The sequence below is a fragment of the Diorhabda sublineata genome, unplaced genomic scaffold (genome assembly GCF_026230105.1).
Source record: "Diorhabda sublineata isolate icDioSubl1.1 unplaced genomic scaffold, icDioSubl1.1 Dsub_32, whole genome shotgun sequence".
NCBI lineage: Eukaryota > Metazoa > Arthropoda > Insecta > Coleoptera > Chrysomelidae > Diorhabda > Diorhabda sublineata.
Window position 1 is genome coordinate 241,625 of NW_026614255.1, and position 8,376 is coordinate 250,000.

Genomic DNA, 8,376 nt, shown 5'->3' on the forward strand with positions numbered 1-8,376 from the left:
TCTGTAAATTCGTGTCAAGTTTGGCGTCTGGCCGGCAGAGGGCGCTAGTGTCTATAAAACCGTGTTTAGTTTGTCTTCTGGCCGGCAGAGGGCGCTAGTGTCTGTAAATTCGTGTCAAGTTTGGCGTCTGGCTGGCAGAGGGCGCTAGTGTCTATAAAACCGTGTTTAGTTTGTCTTCTGGCCGGCAGGTGGCGCTAGTGTGTATAAAACCGTGTTAAGCGTGGCTTCAGGCCGGCAGAGGGCGCTAGTGTCTATAAAACCGTGTTTAGTTTGTCTTCTTGCCGGCAGGTGGCGCTAGTGTCTATAAAACCGTGTTTAGTTTTTCTTCTGGCCGGTAGGATATAAGAACTTGTCGAGGTGTAACATATAAAAGTTGTATGAAATAGTAATAACATCGAAAAAAAAAAACCGTGTCAAGTTTGGCGCCTGGCCGGCAGAGGACGCTAGTGTCTATAAAACCGTGTTAAGTGTGGCTTCTGGCCGGCAGGTGGCGCTAGTGTCTATAAAACCGTGTTTAGTTTGTCTTCTGGCCGGCAGAGGGCGCTAGTGTCTATAAAACCGTGTTAAGTGTGGCTTCTGGCCGGCAGGTGGCGCTAGTGTCTGTGAATTCGTGCAAGTTTGGCGCCTGGCCGGCAGAGGGCGCTAGTGTCTATAAAACCGTGTTAAGTGTGGCTTCTGGCCGGCAGGTGGCGCTAGTGTCTGTAAATTCGTGTCAAGTTTGGCGTCTGGCCGGCAGAGGGCGCTAGTGTCTATAAAACCGTGTTTAGTTTGTCTTCTGGCCGGCAGAGGGCGCTAGTGTCTGTAAATTCGTGTCAAGTTTGGCGTCTGGCTGGCAGAGGGCGCTAGTGTCTATAAAACCGTGTTTAGTTTGTCTTCTGGCCGGCAGGTGGCGCTAGTGTGTATAAAACCGTGTTAAGCGTGGCTTCAGGCCGGCAGAGGGCGCTAGTGTCTATAAAACCGTGTTTAGTTTGTCTTCTTGCCGGCAGGTGGCGCTAGTGTCTATAAAACCGTGTTTAGTTTTTCTTCTGGCCGGTAGGATATAAGAACTTGTCGAGGTGTAACATATAAAAGTTGTATGAAATAGTAATAACATCGAAAAAAAAAAACCGTGTCAAGTTTGGCGCCTGGCCGGCAGAGGGCGCTAGTGTCTATAAAACCGTGTTAAGTGTGGCTTCTGGCCGGCAGGTGGCGCTAGTGTCTGTAAATTCGTGTCAAGTTTGGCGTCTGGCCGGTAGAGGGCACTAGTGTCTATAAAACCGTGTTAAGTGTGGCTTCTGGCCGGCAGAGGGCGCTAGTGTCTGTAAATTCGTGTCAAGTTTGGCGCCTGGCCGGCAGAGGGCGCTAGTGTCTATAAAACCGTGTTAAGTGTGGCTTCTGGCCGGCAGGTGGCGCTAGTGTCTGTAAATTCGTGTCAAGTTTGGCGCCTGGCCGGCAGAGGGCGCTAGTGTCTATAAAACCGTGTTTAGTTTGTCTTCTGGCCGGCAGAGGGCGCTAGTGTCTATAAAACCGTGTTAAGTGTGGCTTCTGGCCGGCAGGTGGCGCTAGTGTCTGTAAATTCGTGTCAAGTTTGGCGTCTGGCCGGCAGAGGGCGCTAGTGTCTATAAAACCGTGTTTAGTTTGTCTTCTGGCCGGCAGAGGGCGCTAGTGTCTGTAAATTCGTGTCAAGTTTGGCGTCTGGCTGGCAGAGGGCGCTAGTGTCTATAAAACCGTGTTTAGTTTGTCTTCTGGCCGGCAGGTGGCGCTAGTGTGTATAAAACCGTGTTAAGCGTGGCTTCAGGCCGGCAGAGGGCGCTAGTGTCTATAAAACCGTGTTTAGTTTGTCTTCTTGCCGGCAGGTGGCGCTAGTGTCTATAAAACCGTGTTTAGTTTTTCTTCTGGCCGGTAGGATATAAGAACTTGTCGAGGTGTAACATATAAAAGTTGTATGAAATAGTAATAACATCGAAAAAAAAAACCGTGTCAAGTTTGGCGCCTGGCCGGCAGAGGGCGCTAGTGTCTATAAAACCGTGTTAAGTGTGGCTTCTGGCCGGCAGGTGGCGCTAGTGTCTATAAAACCGTGTTTAGTTTGTCTTCTGGCCGGCAGAGGGCGCTAGTGTCTATAAAACCGTGTTAAGTGTGGCTTCTGGCCGGCAGGTGGCGCTAGTGTCTGTGAATTCGTGCAAGTTTGGCGCCTGGCCGGCAGAGGGCGCTAGTGTCTATGAAACCGTGTTTAGTTTGTCTTCTGGCCGGCAGAGGGCGCTAGTGTCTGTAAATTCGTGTCAAGTTTGGCGTCTGGCCGGCAGAGGGCGCTAGTGTCTATAAAACCGTGTTTAGTTTGTCTTCTGGCCGGCAGAGGGCGCTAGTGTCTGTAAATTCGTGTCAAGTTTGGCGTCTGGCTGGCAGAGGGCGCTAGTGTCTATAAAACCGTGTTTAGTTTGTCTTCTGGCCGGCAGGTGGCGCTAGTGTGTATAAAACCGTGTTAAGCGTGGCTTCAGGCCGGCAGAGGGCGCTAGTGTCTATAAAACCGTGTTTAGTTTGTCTTCTTGCCGGCAGGTGGCGCTAGTGTCTATAAAACCGTGTTTAGTTTTTCTTCTGGCCGGTAGGATATAAGAACTTGTCGAGGTGTAACATATAAAAGTTGTATGAAATAGTAATAACATCGAAAAAAAAAAACCGTGTCAAGTTTGGCGCCTGGCCGGCAGAGGGCGCTAGTGTCTATAAAACCGTGTTAAGTGTGGCTTCTGGCCGGCAGGTGGCGCTAGTGTCTATAAAACCGTGTTTAGTTTGTCTTCTGGCCGGCAGAGGGCGCTAGTGTCTATAAAACCGTGTTAAGTGTGGCTTCTGGCCGGCAGGTGGCGCTAGTGTCTGTAAATTCGTGTCAAGTTTGGCGTCTGGCCGGCAGAGGGCGCTAGTGTCTATAAAACCGTGTTTAGTTTGTCTTCTGGCCGGCAGAGGGCGCTAGTGTCTGTAAATTCGTGTCAAGTTTGGCGTCTGGCTGGCAGAGGGCGCTAGTGTCTATAAAACCGTGTTTAGTTTGTCTTCTGGCCGGCAGGTGGCGCTAGTGTGTATAAAACCGTGTTAAGCGTGGCTTCAGGCCGGCAGAGGGCGCTAGTGTCTATAAAACCGTGTTTAGTTTGTCTTCTTGCCGGCAGGTGGCGCTAGTGTCTATAAAACCGTGTTTAGTTTTTCTTCTGGCCGGTAGGATATAAGAACTTGTCGAGGTGTAACATATAAAAGTTGTATGAAATAGTAATAACATCGAAAAAAAAAAACCGTGTCAAGTTTGGCGTCTGGCCGGCAGAGGGCGCTAGTGTCTATAAAACCGTGTTAAGTGTGGCTTCTGGCCGGCAGGTGGCGCTAGTGTCTGTAAATTCGTGTCAAGTTTGGCGTCTGGCCGGTAGAGGGCACTAGTGTCTATAAAACCGTGTTAAGTGTGGCTTCTGGCCGGCAGAGGGCGCTAGTGTCTGTAAATTCGTGTCAAGTTTGGCGTCTGGCCGGCAGAGGGCGCTAGTGTCTATAAAACCGTGTTAAGTGTGGCTTCTGGCCGGCAGGTGGCGCTAGTGTCTGTAAATTCGTGTCAAGTTTGGCGCCTGGCCGGCAGAGGGCGCTAGTGTCTATAAAACCGTGTTTAGTTTGTCTTCTGGCCGGCAGAGGGCGCTAGTGTCTATAAAACCGTGTTAAGTGTGGCTTCTGGCCGGCAGGTGGCGCTAGTGTCTGTAAATTCGTGTCAAGTTTGGCGTCTGGCCGGCAGAGGGCGCTAGTGTCTATAAAACCGTGTTTAGTTTGTCTTCTGGCCGGCAGAGGGCGCTAGTGTCTGTAAATTCGTGTCAAGTTTGGCGTCTGGCTGGCAGAGGGCGCTAGTGTCTATAAAACCGTGTTTAGTTTGTCTTCTGGCCGGCAGGTGGCGCTAGTGTGTATAAAACCGTGTTAAGCGTGGCTTCAGGCCGGCAGAGGGCGCTAGTGTCTATAAAACCGTGTTTAGTTTGTCTTCTTGCCGGCAGGTGGCGCTAGTGTCTATAAAACCGTGTTTAGTTTTTCTTCTGGCCGGTAGGATATAAGAACTTGTCGAGGTGTAACATATAAAAGTTGTATGAAATAGTAATAACATCGAAAAAAAAAACCGTGTCAAGTTTGGCGCCTGGCCGGCAGAGGGCGCTAGTGTCTATAAAACCGTGTTAAGTGTGGCTTCTGGCCGGCAGGTGGCGCTAGTGTCTATAAAACCGTGTTTAGTTTGTCTTCTGGCCGGCAGAGGGCGCTAGTGTCTATAAAACCGTGTTAAGTGTGGCTTCTGGCCGGCAGGTGGCGCTAGTGTCTGTGAATTCGTGCAAGTTTGGCGCCTGGCCGGCAGAGGGCGCTAGTGTCTATAAAACCGTGTTTAGTTTGTCTTCTGGCCGGCAGAGGGCGCTAGTGTCTGTAAATTCGTGTCAAGTTTGGCGTCTGGCCGGCAGAGGGCGCTAGTGTCTATAAAACCGTGTTTAGTTTGTCTTCTGGCCGGCAGAGGGCGCTAGTGTCTGTAAATTCGTGTCAAGTTTGGCGTCTGGCTGGCAGAGGGCGCTAGTGTCTATAAAACCGTGTTTAGTTTGTCTTCTGGCCGGCAGGTGGCGCTAGTGTGTATAAAACCGTGTTAAGCGTGGCTTCAGGCCGGCAGAGGGCGCTAGTGTCTATAAAACCGTGTTTAGTTTGTCTTCTTGCCGGCAGGTGGCGCTAGTGTCTATAAAACCGTGTTTAGTTTTTCTTCTGGCCGGTAGGATATAAGAACTTGTCGAGGTGTAACATATAAAAGTTGTATGAAATAGTAATAACATCGAAAAAAAAAAACCGTGTCAAGTTTGGCGCCTGGCCGGCAGAGGACGCTAGTGTCTATAAAACCGTGTTAAGTGTGGCTTCTGGCCGGCAGGTGGCGCTAGTGTCTATAAAACCGTGTTTAGTTTGTCTTCTGGCCGGCAGAGGGCGCTAGTGTCTATAAAACCGTGTTAAGTGTGGCTTCTGGCCGGCAGGTGGCGCTAGTGTCTGTGAATTCGTGCAAGTTTGGCGCCTGGCCGGCAGAGGGCGCTAGTGTCTATAAAACCGTGTTAAGTGTGGCTTCTGGCCGGCAGGTGGCGCTAGTGTCTGTAAATTCGTGTCAAGTTTGGCGTCTGGCCGGCAGAGGGCGCTAGTGTCTATAAAACCGTGTTTAGTTTGTCTTCTGGCCGGCAGAGGGCGCTAGTGTCTGTAAATTCGTGTCAAGTTTGGCGTCTGGCTGGCAGAGGGCGCTAGTGTCTATAAAACCGTGTTTAGTTTGTCTTCTGGCCGGCAGGTGGCGCTAGTGTGTATAAAACCGTGTTAAGCGTGGCTTCAGGCCGGCAGAGGGCGCTAGTGTCTATAAAACCGTGTTTAGTTTGTCTTCTTGCCGGCAGGTGGCGCTAGTGTCTATAAAACCGTGTTTAGTTTTTCTTCTGGCCGGTAGGATATAAGAACTTGTCGAGGTGTAACATATAAAAGTTGTATGAAATAGTAATAACATCGAAAAAAAAAAACCGTGTCAAGTTTGGCGCCTGGCCGGCAGAGGGCGCTAGTGTCTATAAAACCGTGTTAAGTGTGGCTTCTGGCCGGCAGGTGGCGCTAGTGTCTGTAAATTCGTGTCAAGTTTGGCGTCTGGCCGGTAGAGGGCACTAGTGTCTATAAAACCGTGTTAAGTGTGGCTTCTGGCCGGCAGAGGGCGCTAGTGTCTGTAAATTCGTGTCAAGTTTGGCGCCTGGCCGGCAGAGGGCGCTAGTGTCTATAAAACCGTGTTAAGTGTGGCTTCTGGCCGGCAGGTGGCGCTAGTGTCTGTAAATTCGTGTCAAGTTTGGCGCCTGGCCGGCAGAGGGCGCTAGTGTCTATAAAACCGTGTTTAGTTTGTCTTCTGGCCGGCAGAGGGCGCTAGTGTCTATAAAACCGTGTTAAGTGTGGCTTCTGGCCGGCAGGTGGCGCTAGTGTCTGTAAATTCGTGTCAAGTTTGGCGTCTGGCCGGCAGAGGGCGCTAGTGTCTATAAAACCGTGTTAAGTGTGGCTTCTGGCCGGCAGGTGGCGCTAGTGTCTGTAAATTCGTGTCAAGTTTGGCGTCTGGCTGGCAGAGGGCGCTAGTGTCTATAAAACCGTGTTTAGTTTGTCTTCTGGCCGGCAGGTGGCGCTAGTGTGTATAAAACCGTGTTAAGCGTGGCTTCAGGCCGGCAGAGGGCGCTAGTGTCTATAAAACCGTGTTTAGTTTGTCTTCTTGCCGGCAGGTGGCGCTAGTGTCTATAAAACCGTGTTTAGTTTTTCTTCTGGCCGGTAGGATATAAGAACTTGTCGAGGTGTAACATATAAAAGTTGTATGAAATAGTAATAACATCGAAAAAAAAAACCGTGTCAAGTTTGGCGCCTGGCCGGCAGAGGGCGCTAGTGTCTATAAAACCGTGTTAAGTGTGGCTTCTGGCCGGCAGGTGGCGCTAGTGTCTATAAAACCGTGTTTAGTTTGTCTTCTGGCCGGCAGAGGGCGCTAGTGTCTATAAAACCGTGTTAAGTGTGGCTTCTGGCCGGCAGGTGGCGCTAGTGTCTGTGAATTCGTGCAAGTTTGGCGCCTGGCCGGCAGAGGGCGCTAGTGTCTATAAAACCGTGTTTAGTTTGTCTTCTGGCCGGCAGAGGGCGCTAGTGTCTGTAAATTCGTGTCAAGTTTGGCGTCTGGCCGGCAGAGGGCGCTAGTGTCTATAAAACCGTGTTTAGTTTGTCTTCTGGCCGGCAGAGGGCGCTAGTGTCTGTAAATTCGTGTCAAGTTTGGCGTCTGGCTGGCAGAGGGCGCTAGTGTCTATAAAACCGTGTTTAGTTTGTCTTCTGGCCGGCAGGTGGCGCTAGTGTGTATAAAACCGTGTTAAGCGTGGCTTCAGGCCGGCAGAGGGCGCTAGTGTCTATAAAACCGTGTTTAGTTTGTCTTCTTGCCGGCAGGTGGCGCTAGTGTCTATAAAACCGTGTTTAGTTTTTCTTCTGGCCGGTAGGATATAAGAACTTGTCGAGGTGTAACATATAAAAGTTGTATGAAATAGTAATAACATCGAAAAAAAAAAACCGTGTCAAGTTTGGCGCCTGGCCGGCAGAGGGCGCTAGTGTCTATAAAACCGTGTTAAGTGTGGCTTCTGGCCGGCAGGTGGCGCTAGTGTCTATAAAACCGTGTTTAGTTTGTCTTCTGGCCGGCAGAGGGCGCTAGTGTCTATAAAACCGTGTTAAGTGTGGCTTCTGGCCGGCAGGTGGCGCTAGTGTCTGTAAATTCGTGTCAAGTTTGGCGTCTGGCCGGCAGAGGGCGCTAGTGTCTATAAAACCGTGTTTAGTTTGTCTTCTGGCCGGCAGAGGGCGCTAGTGTCTGTAAATTCGTGTCAAGTTTGGCGTCTGGCTGGCAGAGGGCGCTAGTGTCTATAAAACCGTGTTTAGTTTGTCTTCTGGCCGGCAGGTGGCGCTAGTGTGTATAAAACCGTGTTAAGCGTGGCTTCAGGCCGGCAGAGGGCGCTAGTGTCTATAAAACCGTGTTTAGTTTGTCTTCTTGCCGGCAGGTGGCGCTAGTGTCTATAAAACCGTGTTTAGTTTTTCTTCTGGCCGGTAGGATATAAGAACTTGTCGAGGTGTAACATATAAAAGTTGTATGAAATAGTAATAACATCGAAAAAAAAAAACCGTGTCAAGTTTGGCGTCTGGCCGGCAGAGGGCGCTAGTGTCTATAAAACCGTGTTAAGTGTGGCTTCTGGCCGGCAGGTGGCGCTAGTGTCTGTAAATTCGTGTCAAGTTTGGCGTCTGGCCGGTAGAGGGCACTAGTGTCTATAAAACCGTGTTAAGTGTGGCTTCTGGCCGGCAGAGGGCGCTAGTGTCTGTAAATTCGTGTCAAGTTTGGCGTCTGGCCGGCAGAGGGCGCTAGTGTCTATAAAACCGTGTTAAGTGTGGCTTCTGGCCGGCAGGTGGCGCTAGTGTCTGTAAATTCGTGTCAAGTTTGGCGCCTGGCCGGCAGAGGGCGCTAGTGTCTATAAAACCGTGTTTAGTTTGTCTTCTGGCCGGCAGAGGGCGCTAGTGTCTATAAAACCGTGTTAAGTGTGGCTTCTGGCCGGCAGGTGGCGCTAGTGTCTGTAAATTCGTGTCAAGTTTGGCGTCTGGCCGGCAGAGGGCGCTAGTGTCTATAAAACCGTGTTTAGTTTGTCTTCTGGCCGGCAGAGGGCGCTAGTGTCTGTAAATTCGTGTCAAGTTTGGCGTCTGGCTGGCAGAGGGCGCTAGTGTCTATAAAACCGTGTTTAGTTTGTCTTCTGGCCGGCAGGTGGCGCTAGTGTGTATAAAACCGTGTTAAGCGTGGCTTCAGGCCGGCAGAGGGCGCTAGTGTCTATAAAACCGTGTTTAGTTTGTCTTCTTGCCGGCAGGTGGCGC